The sequence below is a fragment of the Bufo bufo genome, chromosome 1, assembly GCF_905171765.1.
Source record: "Bufo bufo chromosome 1, aBufBuf1.1, whole genome shotgun sequence".
NCBI classification, from domain to species: domain Eukaryota; kingdom Metazoa; phylum Chordata; class Amphibia; order Anura; family Bufonidae; genus Bufo; species Bufo bufo.
Window position 1 is genome coordinate 787775564 of NC_053389.1, and position 23190 is coordinate 787798753.

Here is a 23190-nt window from a genome sequence, read left to right on the forward strand (position 1 = left end):
CCAGCATGCTCTATTCATTTCTATGAGAGTTCTAAGAAGAGCAGAGCAAGTATGCATGCTGGGAGTTGTAGTTTCACAACAGCTGGAGTGTCAGAGGCTGCCTACCCCTGCTCTACTGCCTCTTTATGTCTGAACTGGCAGGTCTCTGAAGGCATTCTAAGTGCTAAAGTTGCAATTAAAGGGTTAAATGCATTACGAGACAACCTTGCCGTTTCCTCCTGCCTCTGTGTCGGTAAAACTAAAGCTGCAGGGAAGGGGTTAAATCTGCGATCCCCCTCCTTCTGCGCCTGTATTGCATGACTGGACATGGAAGTAAGGGGTTACATCTATCCGAAAAATGCTCTGTCCACTCCTCCCGTCTCTGTATTGTCACATGTCTCCTATTTTTGGCAGCACTAATGATGGAAATAAGGGGTTAAATCTAGTTAAAGATTGCTGCATCTACTCATTTTACATCGATACTGCCAGGTCTCTTTCTGTATTCAGAGTAGTAAAGGTGCAATTAAGGGGTTAAATCTGTTAAGACCTCCTCATACGCTCTCCTGTCTGTTAGCAGCACTAAAGCTGCATCTGAAGGGTTACTTTTTTCTTTAAATGGCCGTACCCCTGCTTCTGTCCCTGTGTTGGCAGCACTAAAGATGGCACCTAGGGGTTACAAATATCCGGAGAGCGGCATTTTACTCCTTCAGTCTCTATATTGGTGGGTCTCTCTCTATAATGTATTGGTAGTAGCAACAACGCAACTAAGAGGTTAAATCTATCTGTCCATCATCATACCCTCACTTATGCATTGGCAGCATAAAAGCTGCAACTAGAGGGTTAAATTTATCTTCAAATTGCTATAGCCCTTCTCTCTTATTAATGGCAGGTTTTTTTTCTTTGTATCCCCCCCAGAAAAATAAAGGGTTAAATCTTTTTAAGGATTTCTGTTTCCACATCTACTGTATTGACAGCAGTAAGGATGGCACTAAGGGGTTAATCCATCCAAAGATTGGGTTCCCATTTCATTTAGCTTTAAAGGGTCAAATCTATCCGACCATTGCCATTTCTCCTCCGATCACTGTATTGGCAGCACCAAAGGGTTAAATCTATCCGACCTTTGCCATTTCTCCTCCATTTATTCTATTGACAGCACCAAACGGTTAAATCTATTCGACCTTTGCCATTTCTCCTCCGTTTATTCTTTTGACAGCACCAAAGGGTTAAATCTATCCGACCTTTGCCATTTCTCCTCCGATCACTATATTGGCAGCACCAAAGGGTTAAATCTATCCGACCTTTGCCATTTCTCCTCCGATCACTATATTGGCAGCACCAAAGGGTTAAATCTATCCGACCTTTGCCATTTCTCCTCCGATCACTGTATTGGCAGCACTAAAGGGTTAAATCTATCCGACCTTTGCCATTTCTCCTCCGTTTATTCTTTTTACAGCACCAAAGGGTTAAATCTATCTGACCTTTGCCATTTCTCATCCGTGTACTCTCTTGGCAACACTAAAGGGTTAAATCTATCCGACCATTACCATTTTTATTCTGTGTACTCTATTGGCAATACTAAAGAGTTAATTCTATCCATCCATTACCATTTTTCCTCTGTGTACTCTCTTGGCAGCACTAAAGGGTTAAATCTATCCGACCTTTTGCCATTTCTCCTGTATGTACTCTATTGGCAGCACTAAAGGGTTAAATCTATCGACCATTTCTCCTCCGAGTGCTCTATAGGCAGTTCTCTCAGTGTATTGGAGGCGCTAATGATGGAAAACGGGGTTAAATCTCTCCGAAGCTTGCCGTCCCCCTCCTTGTGTCTTGATAATGACAGCGCTGAGCACAATGATTATAGGGCTCTTTGTCAGATTACTCATCTGTATACAGCTGTCCTAAGGATGAGCTCCGGGTGATATTATATATAGACACGTATATATAGAGCGCAGCAAATGCACAGATTGCAGAGGAGCTGAGCCGCATGACTCTGCCGCCCGCCTATTTCTGCCTTTTCCACATACCCGATGGTCGTGGGCACCGTATTTATAACCTGTGCTATCGTCAGAACTTTTACATCGATCCAGCGGACGGTATGAAAACGCTTCTCCTAGAAAATAAGCGCGGTCAGGACCATTACATGTTGAGACAAAAATTATGCAAAATCTCCAAAACTCTGTGTTAATAAAAGCAGGTATTGTACGTTCACAGTGACTTCTGTCCCTTTAGATGCTTTTACTACATATAATGTATGTGTAAATGACCGAGCAGTGTCACAAAAGGATTTTCTGTAGTACTCTGTGTGCCTCATAACTATTTGTTAGATGGCATCTGTCAGCAGTTTTGTCCCTATGAAACTTGCTGACCTGTTACATGTGCGTTTGGCAGCTGAAGGCATCTGTGTATCTCCCATGTACATATGTGCCCGCATTGCTGAGAAAAATGAGGTTTTAATTTATGCACATGAGTCGCTAGGAGCAAGAGGGGCGTTGCCATTGCACCTAGAGGCTCCGCTCTCTCTGCAACTGCCACGCCCTCTCCACTTGATTGACAGGGACAGGTATGATGTTTTCACTGCCTGGAACATGGCACCAACAGAGTCCAAAAATATTACGTGACACAAAATTAGGTCTAGGTCACAAAAAAAGAATCTGTGCCACAAAATGAAATTATGTCAAAACACAACATTCTATATTACAAAATCTGTGCTGCAAAATTACAGCATTTAATAATTTAACTACTTTAATGCTGCCCCTATGTAAACGGCTAGGACAGGGATGCTCAACCTGTGGCACTCCAGCTGTTGTAAAAGTACAACTCCCACCATGCCCTTCTGTAGGCTGATAGCTGTAGGCTGTCCGGGAATGATAGGAGTTGTAGTTTTGCAACAGCTGGAGGGCCGCAGGTTGAGCATGCCTGGGCTAGGGCATTAACTACTATCTAATTGCTCTATTCAAGAATGTAACTACAATAATATTTCCTCCCTTATGCAAGAATATAACTACTATAATACTGCTCCTATGTACAAGAATATAACTACTATAATACTGCCTCCTATGTACAAGAATATAACTACTATAATACTGCCTCCTATGTACAAGAATATAACTACTATAATACTGCCCCCTATGTACAAGAATATAAATACTATAATACTGCTCCTATGTACAAGAATATAACTACTATAATACTGCCTCTTATATACAAGAATATAACTACTATAATACTGCCTCTTATATACAAGAATATAACTACTATAATACTACCTCCTATGTACTAAAATATAACTACTATAATACTGCCTCCTATGTACAAGAATATAACTACTATAATACTGCTCTTATGTACAAGAATATAACTACTATAATACTACCTCCTATGTACTAGAATATAATTACTATAATACTGCCTCCTATGTACAAGAATATTAATACTATAATACTGCCTCCTATGTACTAAAATATAACTACTATAATACTGCCTCCTATGTACAAGAATATAACTACTATAATACTGCCTCCTATGTACAGGAATATAACTAATATAATACTGCTCCTATGTACAAGAATATAACTACTATAATACTACCTCCTATGTACTAAAATATAACTACTATAATACTGCCTCCTATGTACAAGAATATAACTACTATAATACTGCTCTTATGTACAAGAATATAACTACTATAATACTACCTCCTATTGTCGTTTATGTCGGTGGGTAATAATTCAATTAAGAATTATTAATTATGGTCATAAAAATTATTAATCATAAAAAAAAATTTTTTTAATGAAATTTGTCATAAATTCTTAAAATCATGACCTGGTGAATTGTAGACAACCTAATTGATACAATTCACATCTGAGTCCGACTATTTCCTCAGATAAATAAGTTCTTTTTGACGTGAGATGACGTTAATGATAAAATGTAGTTCTGCATTATACAATAATACACAGGTATTATAAAAATATGCAGTTTTATTGGTTACAAGGTTATAAACATATATAAGTAAATAAACACAATGATACATGCAAATGAATATATATAGTGTTAATATAAAGCATTACAAGCTTAACAATACATGTGAGTGGAAATAACTTGTCACATTATAACCAAGCTATTATTAGGTTAGGATATCAAAGTAGGAACATAAGTTATATACATTACTTCTGTTCAGAGAAAACCTCATGATATCAAGATGGGCATGTCTAATCCTAGACATCATTATAGAATGCTAAATACATTCTGCCCCCCTAACCAACTACACATCACATGACTTCAAGATAGGTAAATCCATCCAAGGATATAACTTAGAAGAGACAACTGTATCCTTCCGCCTCATCCTGGACTATTTTCACAATTATAACTTTGGTAAGACTATTAAGACAAATAACAGGGATCTAGGATTTTGCTAGACCATATCTTAAATGGGAAGGATTTGAAAAAGTCCTTCCTGTGGGAATCCATCACTTAGCTTGGCGAAGAATGTTCTATCAATATCAATATATATATAAGCAATTATTTAATGCTTTGCTAGATTATGAGTCTAGATTCTTCTGCAGGTAGAATGAAGCCTCACAATATCCTAAGACTACATCTCAATATGGAGATGATCAATTTATTTAATCATTTATTTATTCGCCAATCTAGATGGTATAATTTCACCCACACTATCAAATTAGTCTTAATAAAATGAAATATCATTTTCTGTGTCTCTTACCAAGTCCTAGCAGGAATCTCACTTCTGCTCCTAGGAAAGCTGGGTGGTCCATCATAGCACATCTCATCATGGCTTTCATCTAGATAGACATCAACTTCTCCTCTCCTTTCTCCTTTTTTTCCTCTTTTTCTCCTTCTGTGTATGGCTTATGATCACAAACTTATCAGTTAGACACACCTTCCTGGTTTGGAACTTTCCAATCATTGTCGGATGGGAGTGACCATTGACAAAATGTGACATCATAACCCTACCCAGAATGCATTTTTGCTACTGTTGTAATGTCACCTACTGATACCTAGGTGGCACTGCTGTATAAGCTATCTGCATCCATAGTATAAAGGGTTAACTTATGTAAGTCTGAATATACATTTTGACCTTAGAAGCTTTAATTCAAAGCCATAGGGATTAATTCTGACACTTGTAGCAATTAGAGACAGACCTCTAGGCGTCTCTTTTGAGTGTTTCTCACACTTAATTTATGGATCGTAAATGGCTTGTTTTCTCACAGAGATATCAGTACCTCCTCTGTCATAGCAAAGATGTGATTAATTGTTACAAAATACACATCTTCACAGACACTCTTCTAATGAGAAATATATACAATATACTGGATACATGTTGCCTTCGTACATATAACAATATAATATAAACAAATATATATATATGTCCTACTGATTGTCTTATGCTAAGGACTAACTAAGGCTCAATAAATGAATACATACATATTATATATTTTGCTTCATTTATAAATGCCTAATTGTATAGGTAATTATCACCAGCTGCACAGAGCTTATCTTTATTGCCCGTCATAAATTTAAAAGTAAACAAGGATGCCTCTTCTCAGACTGGTATATTCATGAGAAGAATAACATTAAGCTTTGTGTGACCTTAATTTGGCCTACTCAAGACATATAAAATTGCAACTATAGTCGAGCATGGCTCTTAAAGGCAATGAACATCCATCTTGACAATAATGAATTGGATATCAATGCATTTACCTATGAAAAGGCACAACAAATCCCCCCTTTTCAGCATATTCAATTTCGTTATTAGAAGGTTGAATAGGCTGAAATGCAATAAAGGGCTAAATGCTCCAAATCATTATGGAATGGGGAACACAAGTTTTACCTTGGAATAAATGTATCACAATTTTGTGTGTACTTTTACGACACAAACTTAACACACAATCTCTATGATTAGTTAAACTACAAGTAGGTTATGTTCCTTGTATAAGTGATAAACGCGCCGGTTTATAGAACGCATATTATATAATTGTTTCGTTCTTTTTTTTATGACCACTGTAGAGAGAAAGACGTTTCGGTCGTTTTCTGGACTTTCTGGAAACGTGTCTCTAGTTAAGATCTTTATTTGGTCCTCTAACTTAATAACGTTGCTGCTAAAATGAAAAACTGGAAGTAATAGCTTCCTGGCTTGTCAGCAACTGGGCAACTCGAATTAGCGAGCGGTGCTTGGCATTATATCTTCATGTCTGCGATCTCGAATACTTTGTCATGTTGCACTGGTGTGATGTACTTTTGCAGCGGCTGTCGAATCTCCTGGGGCTCTGCCCACTTGTCCCTCCTGGATACATCTTGGATACATCTGGGTTGGCTCCGACTGGACGTCTCTTGCGTCACGGATAGCCTTGACCTCAGGTTCTCTTGGTTCCGGATATAAAGACTTTTAGGATTCCGCCATCTGTCCTTCCATCTACACGTGATCCCATCTTGGGCCACCATCTAAACTTAAGAAAACAACAGACAGTATGAGCAACAACGCAGCATAAACTTTATCAAACATTTACCTGCCTAGTTTAGGCCTTTGACTTATGCCATATTTTAGCCAGCAGCAAGTTGAGGACTTTTATGTTTATTTTTTTATTTTTACCAAAGAAAAACAAACTACAGGGTACCATGAATAGATATAACTATTCTTCCTCTGCTAGGCTAATGTAGCCTTAGGTGTTATGCCTATTTAGGATAATAACCCAATCAATACTTTGAGACTACCTCAAAACAGAGTAATATATATGCATCCATATATCTGCATGGAATACAGTGACGACAAGTTAGTCACAATTGATAGACAAACAATATGGTTAGTATAACTGTTCAGTCTCTTTTCAGTCATACGATACCACCACCAATCATATGAAATTTATGATGTGTCTCCATCTTCAAATTTTTGATTTTTCAATCTCAGTTCAGCTCTTGGCGTTTTTAGCACTGAAATAAAACTCTACACAAACATTATGTTAATGATCCTGTGGAAAAAATTGATTAGTAATCAATATCATCATTTATTGACTTGCTATAATTATTAATTTATTGAAGCCGTTTGCTTCGTTTATTGGACATTTCTATCTCAGCAAAGTATTAAATAACTTTTCTTTTACTCTTTATTCACTTTATGAGATAAAGAATTTACATTCAATGAAGTTGGGAGAATCTTACTCTTCCTTTCCATTAGGCTGACTTAAGAAATCAGCTCGCAGCGCAGCTCTGCGACCTCTGACCTTTTCACTGACATGTATCTTGCTTAAGGAATGTGCTCATTCCCCCCTCCCATCTTTAAGATGGTGGGCAAAATGTTGGGACATACAGCATCTGCAGGAAAACTGATTGCATACATGACCCAGCTCCGTGACCTCTGGGAGTATACTGTGGTCTGCTGTTATCGCAAACTACCCCTCACCCCTCCCTTAGGAGACTTTTTAAGGCAATTAGGGTTAGTTAACAGAGCTATTTAAATACAGTTTTGCGCTTTTCACTACTAAAACAAATTCACAAACAAATAAAACTAAAAAATCTGAAACGATTAATCAGAGATGAATAAAACAATTCCCCCCTTAGGGGATTATCATATCTGCAACAATTGCAAATTGTACATTAGGATCCTATAAGAAAGCATGGTTACATTAGCATACATAGTAATTAACCTGTTTAAAACTGTTCTCTTATAGATTCTATTTATCAATAACATTGGGTCAGACTTTATGTATAAAGTTCCTCTATTATCCTGTAACGCCCTGAGCTACTAAACTCAACCTCCATGTATATGGGGGTAAATCTCCAACTATGGGAGTTAACTGGCCAGGAATTAATAGGAAGGTTCATGAGTCAAACAAAGGACTAGAACCGGACCCTGTACCGCCTAGGCTAATGAGACCTACATCTGTTCCCTATCTTGGGACAATTTACTATTAATTTCTGGTGATACAAAAACACCAATTGTGTTTAGCATAGACAAACAACTCCTGAGTTGATTTACATGTCATGCACTGGTTGCATTCGTGTAATAACACTTTACTGCAACAACTCATCTGCGGTTCTGGTATGGGCTTAACCCCTTCAGTACCAGGACAGTAATATTTGAATATGTATACACCACGCCCTTCTAAGGGTTGTAAACGTGATCTGGCTGTAGCATTCTAATACCAGCAACAATATACATGACAATTTATCATTAATATGTCATCTCATCAATCAAATCTCGCTGGGGCCTCCATTTATGTCGGTGGGTAATAATTCAATTAAGAATTATTAATTATGGTCATAAAAATTATTAATCATAAAAAAAAATTTTTTTAATGAAATTTGTCATAAATTCTTAAAATCATGACCTGGTGAATTGTAGACAACCTAATTGATACAATTCACATCTGAGTCCGACTATTTCCTCAGATAAATAAGTTCTTTTTGACGTGAGATGACGTTAATGATAAAATGTAGTTCTGCATTATACAATAATACACAGGTATTATAAAAATATGCAGTTTTATTGGTTACAAGGTTATAAACATATATAAGTAAATAAACACAATGATACATGCAAATGAATATATATAGTGTTAATATAAAGCATTACAAGCTTAACAATACATGTGAGTGGAAATAACTTGTCACATTATAACCAAGCTATTATTAGGTTAGGATATCAAAGTAGGAACATAAGTTATATACATTACTTCTGTTCAGAGAAAACCTCATGATATCAAGATGGGCATGTCTAATCCTAGACATCATTATAGAATGCTAAATACATTCTGCCCCCCTAACCAACTACACATCACATGACTTCAAGATAGGTAAATCCATCCAAGGATATAACTTAGAAGAGACAACTGTATCCTTCCGCCTCATCCTGGACTATTTTCACAATTATAACTTTGGTAAGACTATTAAGACAAATAACAGGGATCTAGGATTTTGCTAGACCATATCTTAAATGGGAAGGATTTGAAAAAGTCCTTCCTGTGGGAATCCATCACTTAGCTTGGCGAAGAATGTTCTATCAATATCAATATATATATAAGCAATTATTTAATGCTTTGCTAGATTATGAGTCTAGATTCTTCTGCAGGTAGAATGAAGCCTCACAATATCCTAAGACTACATCTCAATATGGAGATGATCAATTTATTTAATCATTTATTTATTCGCCAATCTAGATGGTATAATTTCACCCACACTATCAAATTAGTCTTAATAAAATGAAATATCATTTTCTGTGTCTCTTACCAAGTCCTAGCAGGAATCTCACTTCTGCTCCTAGGAAAGCTGGGTGGTCCATCATAGCACATCTCATCATGGCTTTCATCTAGATAGACATCAACTTCTCCTCTCCTTTCTCCTTTTTTTCCTCTTTTTCTCCTTCTGTGTATGGCTTATGATCACAAACTTATCAGTTAGACACACCTTCCTGGTTTGGAACTTTCCAATCATTGTCGGATGGGTGTGACCATTGACAAAATGTGACATCATAACCCTACCCAGAATGCATTTTTGCTACTGTTGTAATGTCACCTACTGATACCTAGGTGGCACTGCTGTATAAGCTATCTGCATCCATAGTATAAAGGGTTAACTTATGTAAGTCTGAATATACATTTTGACCTTAGAAGCTTTAATTCAAAGCCATAGGGATTAATTCTGACACTTGTAGCAATTAGAGACAGACCTCTAGGCGTCTCTTTTGAGTGTTTCTCACACTTAATTTATGGATCGTAAATGGCTTGTTTTCTCACAGAGATATCAGTACCTCCTCTGTCATAGCAAAGATGTGATTAATTGTTACAAAATACACATCTTCACAGACACTCTTCTAATGAGAAATATATACAATATACTGGATACATGTTGCCTTCGTACATATAACAATATAATATAAACAAATATATATATATGTCCTACTGATTGTCTTATGCTAAGGACTAACTAAGGCTCAATAAATGAATACATACATATTATATATTTTGCTTCATTTATAAATGCCTAATTGTATAGGTAATTATCACCAGCTGCACAGAGCTTATCTTTATTGCCCGTCATAAATTTAAAAGTAAACAAGGATGCCTCTTCTCAGACTGGTATATTCATGAGAAGAATAACATTAAGCTTTGTGTGACCTTAATTTGGCCTACTCAAGACATATAAAATTGCAACTATAGTCGAGCATGGCTCTTAAAGGCAATGAACATCCATCTTGACAATAATGAATTGGATATCAATGCATTTACCTATGAAAAGGCACAACACTATGTACTAAAATATAACTACTATAATACTGCCTCCTATGTACAAGAATATAACTACTATAATACTGCCTCCTATGTACAGGAATATAACTAATATAATACTGCTCCTATGTACAAGAATATAACTAATATAATACTGCCTCCTATGTACTAAAATATAACTACTATAATACTGCCTCCTATGTACAAAAATATAACTACTATAATACTGCCTCCTATGTACAAGAATATAACTACTATAATACTGCTCCTATGTACAAGAATATAACTACTATAATACTGCTCCTATATACAAGAATATAACTACTATAATACTGCTTCCTATGTATAAGAATATAACTACTATAATACTGCTCCTATGTATAAGAATATAACTACTATAATACTGCCTCCTATGTACAAGAATATAACTACTATAATACTGCCCCTATGTACAAGAATATAACTACTATAATACTGCCTCCTATGTACAAGAATATAACTACTATAATACTGCCTCCTATGTACAAGAATATAACTACTATAATACTTCCTCCTATGTACAAGAATATAACTACTATAATACTGCTTCCTATGTACAAGAATATAACTACTATAATACTGCCCCTATGTACAAGAATATAACTACTATAATACTGCCCCTATGTACAAGAATATAACTACTATAATACTGCCTCCTATGTACAAGAATATAACTACTATAATACTGCCTCCTATGTACAAGAATATTAATACTATAATACTGCCTCCTATGTACAGGAATATTAATACTATAATACTGCCTCCTATGTACAAGAATATTAATACTATAGTGAACATGGACGCTCCCAGTCAGAATTCAGCAAGCAGCGCCCTACCTGCCTGGGTTCCCCCAGGAACATCATTTGCCTTGCAGACAGTTCACTGTGGCATTTGTGATTTTCTCCGTGAGGAGACATATAAATGATCAGACGGCCTGACAATGAAAACACCAGATAATGCGGGTATTGATCAGGGACACCTCCATGCCGGATAATGTATTGTCTGCTCTGTAACATTTGATTTAAAGCCATTTGATGTACGTTCCTCTCGACCCCATTGATTTCATGACACTCGGTCTAGACCTTGGGGAGCAGCAGGAAAAAGATCCATCACATTAAAGTCAAGCACCAAGCGTGTGTATTCCACAAGAGAGACTGCCGGGCGTCTGACAGCAATATGAAATTCCAGAGCTCATCTTGCCAGCTTCTTAAGGTGTTGCTCGTCTATCCCGGCGAGGTGGCTGCTGCAGTTACATCTCGCCAAGGAAATGCATGGCCAGCTTAGCCAGAGGTGGCTTTGTGTCTTAGAAATTAACGCGCTGCAATTCCATTCTCAGGTCTGTGTGGAGATCTCCCAGAACCTCAGGCCTGGAGTCAAGTCTTCTGTGGTGCTCAGTGGAAAAGTAAAATAACACAAAAAATCAACAGAATAGAGCGCGTTAATTTGTAAACGTTTTTCTCGAAGCCACGAGCGAGGTGTGAAGATTACCCATCATGGGGGGTTCCACTCTCAGAAGAGAAACAGATTCTGCCAACCTGCAGGAGGCTCTTGGGCTCGAGGCGTGACTCCATGATTTGGTTTTATTTTGTCCATGTTTTTAGGCACCAAGAGATATTCTTAAAAATGCCATGTCCCCATGTGTATAAATGGGTGTGGACAATATTTCGAAGAATGCATTTCGTCTTTTTGCCCATTTTATGCTGTTCTTACAGAGTGATGCCGAATTTATATGGCTTAAAGGGGTCTTCCAGACTCCTGATATTGATGAGCTATTTTCAGGATCGTTCACTAAAGGGCATCTGTCAGCAGATCTGCATACCTCCCAACTTTAGAGAACGTGTGCAGCGGCAAATTTTTTTTTAATACTAGGCCACACTTCTAACTCCTCCCAAAGCATAACTATACACACCCTTAATGCCCCACATAGTAATTATTCCCTCTTTGTGCCAACACATAGTAGTAATGCCCACATTGTGCCCCCTTCACAGCAGTAATGCCCACATTGTGCCCCCTTCACAGTTGCTATGCCCCCTCACAGCAGTTAAGTCCAGATGTGCCCCCTCACAGTAGTTATCCCTAGATATGTACCCCTTCACAGTAGATATGCCAGGATGTGCTGCCTCAGAGTAGTTATGCTCAGATGTGCCCCCTTCACAGTAGATATTCAAGATGTGCCCACTCAGAGTAGTTATTCCCACATGTGTCCCCTTCGTAGTAATGCCAAGATATGTGCCCCCTTTACTGTAGATATGTCAAAATGTGCTCCCTCAGAGTAGTTATGCCCAGATATGCCCTCTTCATACTAGTTATGGCCAGATGTGGCCCCTCAGTAGTTATTCCCAGATGTGCAAGCTTCATATTAGTTATGGCCACATGTGCCCCCTCAGAGTAGTTATACCCAGCTGTGCCCCCTTCATAGTACTTATGCCCACATGTGTCCCCTTCACAGGAAGTAAAAAACAAATAAAACAGTAAATACTTACCCGGTTCCTCTGATGACAGCTCAGATGCCGTCGCTCCCCAACAGCAGCACGACGCTGTCATACATCCGACTTGCTGTTCAGGAGGAGACGAGGCTGATTTCCAGCTCATCCTCTACAGACCAGCAGTGCGATGTGTGGTCACACTGCTGCTGCCGAGCGCCGGCCGCAGAGGTGAATAGTGAAGTGATGAGAGGACGGCTCCCTGCTGCACCATTACAATCAGCTAGGAGAGGGACATAACAGCCGTTCTGGGACCGTGGGGCAGCCACCAAAATCCGGGACTGTCCACTGGATCCTGGATGGTAGGATGTATGGATTTGTCCCTATGACACTGGCTGACCTGTTACATGTGCGTTTGGCAACTGAAGGCATCTGTGTTGGTCCCATGTTCATTTGTGCCTCCATTACTGAGAATAATGATGTTTTAATATATGCAAATTAGAGGCTCTGCTCTCTCTGCAACTGCCGAGCCCTCTGCACTTTGACTGGCGTTATGTTTACACTACCTGGCCCTGTGGGCACGACTGCCGCAGCCAATCACTGATGACCCAAAGATGTGCCTTATGAGTGACAGCCAGTGATTGGCTGCAGTGGTCACATGCCCCAACAGGAAGTTGATGCAAAGAGAAACAGAAGCTTAAAAAAAAGCCAGTAGTGGGGCGATGAGCCAGAACCAAATGGCGGAGACCAGGTAAGTATGATCACCACTGCTGGTCCAGCCATTCTCTGAGGTCTGAAAAAAAGTTTAATAACCCCTCTAAGGGTCTGTAACTACTACTTGAGGTTTAGTGGCCTTATTTATTTTTATTTATTTTTTAGTAGAACCACACTGGGTTGTGGTCATGATGCAGCCTGTAGTTGCATCATATTGTTGCTCCGTTCTAGACAGCTTTAGGCATATTGCCTTATGGTGCCTCAAAATAGTGCTATGGAGATCTTGTTAGAGGGTATGCTTTAAAAGATCTACCTTATACAGCCTCATCTGTGTCACCAACTGAAGAAGAACTAGCTGTGCCTCATCGAAACTCCAGCTTGGATCTCGTCCATCTTTTAGTGTTACTGTTCTTTCTGGAAAGTGTCTCGGAAAGTATAATGAAGCAGAAATAATATTTTTCCTGATATTGGGTTTGAAGATTGTCATTGTAACAGATAGGACATCAGGATGTTGAGGCTAAACATTAGTTCCGAGCTCCATTGACATTCTCTGAAGTACATTAGTTTTTCCATTTTAGGTTTCTTCTTTGGAAACCTGATCTAGAAGTGACAAGTGGAACCTTGCAGTCCTGGAGCATGAGATACGTGAGCTGAGCAAAACCAGGTTACAGTACTAATGATTAGATTTTTATGTTTAACTGGAAATTTTAATGTCCTGACAACAGGGAGCAGAGTGTCATCATGACGGGGGCTTCTGAAAGGTCAGATGTGATGAGAGGAGAGATATAGCCTTTAGGCTGAGATGCCCGTAGTTCAGAGGTGTTTTAGTCATCTGTATAGTGATGAGACAGTGGAGGACAAGCTGACGACATTGACACAGAGGTGCTAAGGTAGCCTTGGTGACTCGGGGGGGAGGGGGGGGCGGGTGGCCCTCCAAGGCCACAAAAGTAGTCCTTGTTGTCTATAATCGAAAACACATTTGAAGGATCTGTGTTCAGTAAGTTTCATATAGAATTGGTGTTCTCTCCTCCTTCATCCAGACTCGCCTTCCAGTTTTTCATGGAGAGGATACAAATTTCCTTATAGATGTTGTGTTGGAATCTAAACCATGGCCCAGATGCTGCTATGTGTCATGGCTGATCCTCTATGCTGTTGGAGCCCGAGGGTATGAGGTCATTGATGGTCATTCATAGCCTCCGTAGAAAGAGGGAATGTCTTGCATTATGGAAGGATATGTGACAAGGACACTTGCACATTCCATGATGGAATGATTAGTGAGGGCTGTGTCGGGTCAGGAGTCTTGATTATGCATTAAAGATGTATATCAAGGGAAGACGAGGATAAGATCAGAGAAGTCTAAGTTTTCCCATGTCTCCAAATGGAAAAATGAGTGGTGGTGCCGGTTTCTGCAAATTTTTCAAGGCTTTGATCAGTTGAGTTGGGGGTCTTGCTTTAAAGTCCTCTCCCATGATACTGTATTAGCTGGGTCTTGGCATAGAGTAGTGTCTTTTTTTTTTGTCTCATATGAGATTGCAAGAATTTACTTTGAAATGAATTGGGGTGTTGCATAGGACATTGCTCTTATAAGGAGTCCCTGTCCTACAGGAAGATCTCCCAAGAGATTAGTGGAGGTCTTGATGGAGATTTCCTTTGCTAAAAGTCAGGGTCTTGATAGATACTGATATCAGACTTCATGATGAGTATCATACTGTGGGTTATGAACTTCTTCTGCGATTACGGAGACTTTCTGAAAGATGCTGGTCGTCTATGACTTTAGACTTCCTGTGAGATTAGTGGGTGGTCTTACATAATGATACCTGCTTCCTCTGAGATTAGTGGGTGGTCTTACATGATGAAACTGTCTTCCTGTGAGATAAGTTTAGATTTTGCTTTAGGTATTGGCTTCCTATGATTAAATTATGATTTTACTATAAGTTACTGTCGTGCTTGAGATTCATGGTGGTGTGTCTTTTGATGACTTCCCATGGGGTTCTTACAACAGGCTACTGACTAAGAAATTCCTTTTGCTGACTTTCCATTCGTTTAGCCAAAATATACTATGATGCCATTTCATGTTGCGAGTTCGTCAGTTTAAGGGTGCTCTGTCTCCAATATAACGGGGCCTTTTTCCAGAAACGGCCCACTTTTGTCCATAGGCCGTGTCTGATATTACAGCTCATGCATATAAAAATGAATTGGACTAAGCTTCAATACCAGAGTGAATCCATGGACAGGCACTGCTTCTGGATGGTAATAAGAAGCCATATTTTTTAGTCCTGGATAGGTCTTGTTGGGTGGGGGTACTGCTGTCTGTAGTACAGGAGCCTTGCAGCGAAGTAATACTTGTGTTTGTGATGGAGGGGGATTTGCAACCTGTCAGGATAGTCATTTGAAGGCAGTTGTGTGACAGGTCCCTGGAGGATCCTCTAGATTCATGGATAAGATGTATTGCTGGATTATCTCTATTTTTAGATGTCATTTTCCATTATGTGATAAGAAGCTGGCAATACAAGACATCCTAAACTGCGGGATTATTAACTGTGCAGGAGAACAGCTAGTGTAGAGAAGAAGCTGTATACAGTATATACACGGTCACATTATTATGACCACCAGCTATTATTCAGAGTAACCGCCGTGTGCAGCACGGACAGCAGCGAGACGGGCTGGGAGTGACTCAGTAAGGTCCTGGTAGGTGGTCACAGGTATCTGGAGCCATGCGGACTGGAGTCTATCCCATAGCGTGGGGGAGGGTCCATAGAGCGAACACGACGATCGAGGTAGTCCCACATATGCTCAATTGGGTTCAAGTCTAGGGAATTCGGGGGCCAGGGTAGTTCTTGAAAGTCTTGGTCATGCTCGTCTAACCGATGTGGGACATTTCTATCTGTGTGACATATTGCATTGTCTTACTGGAAGATCCCTTCCACCCCAGGGTGTACATGATCTGCAAGGATGGATTCATACCCAAATCAGTTGAGGGTGTTTTTCACATGGATGATTGGGCCCAGAGAATGGAACAAAAACATCCCCCAGACCATAACGCTGCCCCCACCAGCTTGTGTTCTTCCAGAAATGGTTGCAAGGTGTTTGTTCTCTGATGTTTCTCGCCTGACACATCAACGGCCATCTGTTCAATGAAGAAGAAAACGTGACTCATCGGAGAAGTCAACCCTTTTTCAATGAGTCGAGGTCCAATTCCAATACTGCAGCGAAAATTGAAGCTTTTTCTGCTGATGCAGCGGTGCAGTGGCCATCTATCTGCTCCAGAGCCCCATACGCAGTAGGGTTCACAGAACTGTAATGTTGGACACACAGCTGGTAGCCCCTGGTTCATTCTGGGGGTGAGCTTCTCCCCTATAGGGTGTCAGTCCGCCCTCGCAGCCCACGTTCACCTCTCACATCACTGGCACGTGGTGCTCCGCAGTTTCCACGTCGCTTATTCACCATGGAGCCATTTGTCCACTCACCATACACTTTTACCACAGCAGCACGAGAAGAGTTTACACAGCGCAGTGTCAGAAATACCGCCACCCTCGGCCTCAAAGCCAATAATCATCACCTTTTGCAACTCAACCTGTTACCCATTGCAGCAACGAGGGATATGTGTGCAGACAGCCTATCACACCCCTCATATACCCACCAAGCCCGCTCACCACACCGGACTTCCTTCCTGAGCTCCGATCTGCCGACATCAAAAGTAGAAAGAGGGTCATAAAAATGGGACTCGACTGTAATAATTATGTAGTATACTGTATAGTGTGTATTTATATATGATAGTGTGTGTGTATATATAGTATGTAGTATGTGTATAGTATATGTATAGTATATGTAGTATGTGTATAGTGTGTGTGTGTGTGTGTGTGTGTATATATATATAGAAAACACAAATAGTGCAGCAGCACAGTCAGATGAGGTGTACCGGGTGCAAATCCCCACAGAGGTCGGCTCTTCCTCCACGAAGTATATCAGATGAATGAAGAGGCAGCACTTCCAGTATAGCGTAAACGGGTGAGGACCCCAAATTTATTGAAGCGACGTTTCGGCCTGCTCAATGAGGCCTTTCTCAAGCTACATAACAGTGCAAATAACAAGGTATATATACCCACAATCCAATACAACTCAATTACAGAATGTGGTAGGGCGTATCTTTAGTCTGGTCACATGATCATTAACCATATCTTCACATGACATAAGTGCATAGTAAACATTCTCGTATAAAAAACATCAAAATTACATACGTGATCATAATAGTATCGGGATACTTCATAAAGTTGCAATTACTGTGCCTCCATTACACTAAGGTGGGATATATCTTATCCATTCCATACATAATTATACATAGCAACCACTGTGCATAAAGTGACAAGTGCATAAAGGGTTAAAATCACAGTCGCTTGTACAGCTGTACCTTATCAAAAGTTAAAAACATCAGGACGGAGCTCACCACACTTAGATTCTGGAAACACGCCGGCATTGGCGTCTCCTCGTCGACGGTGCGCCTGCACCGAGCCCGACGTCACTGGCCACGCCCCCGACACCGCCGTGCTCCCACGTGACCGCTCCATGGACCGCAGCGTCATCCGTTGGAACGCATCGTAAGGGAGACGGCTGTGAGGGGAGGGAGGCCAGAACATGTGACTCAGCGTCACGCGCACCGCACACGGGGATGTGTACAGGTAACCATAGTGATGTAAACATAGAAACATAGAAACATAGAATGTGTCGGCAGATAAGAACCATTTGGCCCATCTAGTCTGCCCAATATACTGAATACTATGGATAGCCCCTGGCCCTATCTTATATGAAGGATGGCCTTATGCCTATCCCATGCATGCTTAAACCCCTTCACTGTATTTGCAGCTACCACTTCTGCAGGAAGGCTATTCCATGCATCCACTACTCTCTCAGTAAAGTAATACTTCCTTATATTACTTTTAAACCTTTAGGGGGAAGTGCGGACATACGCTCTGATTCCAGAAAGCATAACTCTGCACACAATACAAATATCAGTATGCCATGAGGTGCATGAGAACATCCATAGGGGGGGTAATTGTACAACAGTTGCACGCAAAAAGTGATTGCTTGGTCAACAGTGATCATCACAAAACCACCTTATGTGTATGTGATTACACCTCCCATCTGTCTACACCCATGGCATTGATGTATGTGTGTCACCACCGGCCCACCACGGTGCAGCAGGTGAAGTGACACCCACCATCCATACTCTTAAAACCTCTCACAGGCAAATTAGGCAAAGTGTGCATCACGCTATCAATCCGGGCCATCAGTCGCAGTCCTGCAGATCTCCACACTACGGTCACACTAATGTTCATGTGTTCAAGTTCTGTAGGCGGCTCAATCCAGTACATAGACAAAAAGCTCATCAAGTACATCCAAAGTCATCTAGAATAAGAAAATACATATCATTATACATTGTTGGTTTTGTCAAAAACATTAACACTGTTAGGTGTCTCATACACCACACCGGGTGGTCGAGGGCCCCCCTTGCCTGCGAGCACTACACTCTTCTATCATCCACATAGCTCCCATCTACATTCAACATTAAGACATTGGGCTTCAATGTCTGTAACTTATGTATCCACATAATCTCACGTTGTTTAAGTAATCTCTCCCTGTTCCCTCCCCGTTTGATTGGGGGAATGTGATCTATTACCCTAAACTTGAGATCCTTCTGGAAGTAAGGCCCAAGTCCAGACCTATATTGGTCGTAGGAAATACGGATGCTATCCGTGTTTAGGCTGCGTGAATTGCAGTTACATGCTAAAAGGTGAGAAATTTATACACCCGACACTGAAGACGCAATTTGAAATACGACATCATTTAACCTGTGATAGTTCATTTGTGATCTATCTGTTGTCTTGCCGCTGCAACCTCCTATATGTGGGGGAGACTATTTGTGAGGTCAAGACCAGAATGAACTATCACAGGTATTCGATTCGTCAAAAAAGGAGAGATCTCCCTGTGCCAAAGCACTTTGTTGAGGCTGGGCACAGAGAGAAGGATCTCAAGTTTAGGGTAATAGATCACATTCCCCCAATCAAACGGGGAGGGAACAGGGAGAGATTACTTAAACAACGTGAGATTATGTGGATACATAAGTTACAGACATTGAAGCCCAATGTCTTAATGCTGAATGTAGATGGGAGCTATGTGGATGATAGAAGAGTGTAGTGCTCGCGGGCGAGGGGGGCCCTCGACCACCCGGTGTGGTGTATGAGACACCTAACAGTGTTAATGTTTTTGACAAAACCAACAATGTATAATGATATGTATTTTCTTATTCTAGATGACTTTGGATGTACTTGATGAGCTTTTTGTCTATGTACTGGATTGAGCCGCCTACAGAACTTGAACACATGAACATTAATGTGACCGTAGTGTGGAGATCTGCAGGACTGCGACTGATGGCCCGGATTGATAGCGTGATGCACACTTTGCCTAATTTGCCTGTGAGAGGTTTTAAGAGTATGGATGGTGGGTGTCACTTTACCTGCTACACCATTGTGGGTAGGTGGTGACACACATACATCAATGCCATGGGTGTAGACAGATGGGAGGTGTAATCACATACACATAAGGTGGTTTTGTGATGATCACTGTTGACCAAGCAATCACTTTTTGCGTGCAACTGTTGTACAATTACCCCCCCTATGGATGTTCTCATGCACCTCATGGCATACTGATATTTGGATTGTGTGCAGAGTTATGCTTTCTGGAATCAGAGCGTATGTCCGCACTTCCCCCTAATGTTTACATCACTATGGTTACCTGTACACATCCCCGTGTGCGGTGCGCGTGACGCTGAGTCACATGTTCTGGCCTCCCTCCCCTCACAGCCGTCGCCCTTACGATGCGTTCCAACGGATGACGCTGCGGTCCATGGAGCGGTCACGTGGGAGCACGGCGGTGTCGGGGGCGTGGCCAGTGACGTCGGGCTCGGCGCAGGCGCACCGTCGACGAGGAGACGCCAATGCCGGCGTGTTTCCAGAATCTAAGTGTGGTGAGCTCCGTCCTGATGTTTTTAACTTTTGATAAGGTACAGCTGTACAAGCGACTGTGATTTTAACCCTTTATGCACTTGTCACTTTATGCACAGTGGTTGCTATGTATAATTATGTATGGAATGGATAAGATATATCCCACCTTAGTGTAATGGAGGCACAGTAATTGCAACTTTATGAAGTATCCCGATACTATTATGATCACGTATGTAATTTTGATGTTTTTTATATGAGAATGTTTACTATGCACTTATGTCATGTGAAGATATGGTTAATGATCATGTGACCAGACTAAAGATACGCCCTACCACATTCTGTAATTGAGTTGTATTGGATTGTGGGTATATATACCTTGTTATTTGCACTGTTATGTAGCTTGAGAAAGGCCTCATTGAGCAGGCCGAAACGTCGCTTCAATAAATTTGGGGTCCTCACCCGTTTACGCTATACTGGAAGTGCTGCCTCTTCATTTATCTGATATATATATGTGCTATTTTTCACACATGTCAGCAAAGACAACGTTTCGGTCCTCTCACAGGACCTTTCTCAAGTCAAGTGAGAGGACCGAAACATTGTCTTTGCTGACATGTGTGAATAAATTGCACATTTTTTTACTTGAAGGAGTGCTGCGGATTTTCTTTCTCTACTGATTCTGTCCTATATCGAGGGACCACCGCGGGCACCCATACAACTATAGCTGTGTTTGAAGGAGTGCTGCCTGACTTTCTCCATGTGTGTGTGTATATATATATATATATATATATATATATATATATATATATAGTGTGTGTGTGTGTATAGTATATGTTAGAGGTGGGACGAATCCAAATTTTTTCGAATCCAAATCCGAATCCGAAAAGGTTCTCGAATATATTGAATCTTTCGAATCTCGAATCCTACGAATCCTGTACATAATTGTGTGAACGCACGGTGTAAGAAACAAAGTCAGACCGCGTCAGTTTGTCTGAACCTCCACCTCCCAGTCACGGTCACACCCTATATGACCGCGATGACCCCTGCTCCTATCACTACAAAACATGCAGGGTAATACAGCCACATACCTCTTACATCCAGTGACGTCTCATGTAGATGTTCTCTTTCCTCATCTTCTCCTTTCAGACCAGACACCAGTTTTCAGCCATTTCTCGTCTCTGCAGCTTGACAAAAAAATAATAATCTTGGTTTACTACTTTTCCATCATCCTCCCATCTTCTGGACAAATCATCCTAACACCCCCAATACTGTGCCGCTGTGCTCCCCAATACTATACTGCAGAAACTACCCCTGATAATACTAGTACCACACAGAGCCCCCATATAAAATACCCCTTCTTTGTGGCCTCAGTAGATGCCCCCACAGTGCCACCCAATAATGTGCCAGTAAGTGTCCCCATAGATGCCCCCCTAATCATGTGCCAGTATCAAGTGCGGAGTGCCTCTCTCCTCCCCCCATGTGTAGGTATCATAGTGCCATCTCCCCCCCCAATGTGCCCGTATCATAGTGCCACCTCCCCCCATAATGTGCCCGTATCATAGTGCCATCTCCCCCCATAATGTGCCCGTATCATAGTGCCATCTCCCCCCATAATGTGCCCGTATCATAGTGCCACCTCCCCCCATAATGTGCCCGTATCATAGTGCCACCTCCCCCCATAATGTGCCCGTATCATAGTGCCACCTCCCCCCATAATGTGCCCGTATCATAGTGCCATCTCCCCCCATAATGTGCCCGTATCATAGTGCCACCTCCCCCCATAATGTGCCCGTATCATAGTGCCATCTCCCCCCATAATGTGCCCGTATCATAGTGCCTCCCCCCAATGTGCCAGTAGTATCATAGTGCCTCTCACCTCTCCCCCTGGCATTCAGACCCCCCCACCCCATAACGGTGCCATCCACAGAACCCCCCCCACCCCATAACGGTGCCATCCACAGAGCCCCCCCCACCCCATAACGGTGCCATCCACAGAGCCCCCCCCCACCCCATAACAGTGACATCCACAGACCCCCCCCCCACCCCATAACAGTGACATCCACAGACCCCCCCACCCCATAACAGTACCATCCACAGACCCCCCACCCCATAACAGTACCATCCACAGACCCCCCACCCCATAACAGTGCCATCCACAGACCCCCCACCCCATAACAGTGCCATCCACAGACCCCCCCACCCCATAACGGTGCCATCCACAGACCCCCCCACCCCATAACAGTGACATCCACAGACCCCCCCCCACCCCATAACAGTGACATCCACAGACCCCCCCCACCCCATAACAGTGCCATCCACAGACCCCCCCACCCCATAACAGTGCCATCCACAGACCCCCCCACCCCATAACAGTGCCATCCACAGACCCCCCCACCCCATAACAGTGCCATCCACAGACCCCCCCATCCTATAACAGTGCCATCCACACCCCATAACAGTGCCATCCACAGACCCGCCCCACCCCATTACAGTGCCATCCACAGACCCCCCCACCCCATAACAGTGCCATCCACAGACCCCCCATCCTATAACAGTGCCATCCACACCCCATAACAGTGCCATCCACAGACCCCCCCACCCCATAACAGTGCCATCCACAGACCCCCCCCCACCCCTTAACAGTGCCATCCACAGACCCCCCCCACCCCATAACAGTGCCATCCACAGACCCCCCCCACCCCATAACAGTGCCATCCACAGACCCCCCCACCCCATAACAGTGCCATCCACAGACCCCCCCATTGCCGCTCCAGTAGTTATATAATGTGTAATTGTGATTAA

At 41.6% G+C, this 23190-nt stretch overlaps 1 protein-coding gene across 1 annotated transcript in view; it reads left to right on the plus strand.

The window, feature by feature from the left end:
• Positions 1-23190, plus strand: part of PDE4A (phosphodiesterase 4A) — a 272456-nt gene that overhangs the window by 118809 nt on the left and 130457 nt on the right. The gene's annotated exons all lie outside the window — the stretch shown is intronic.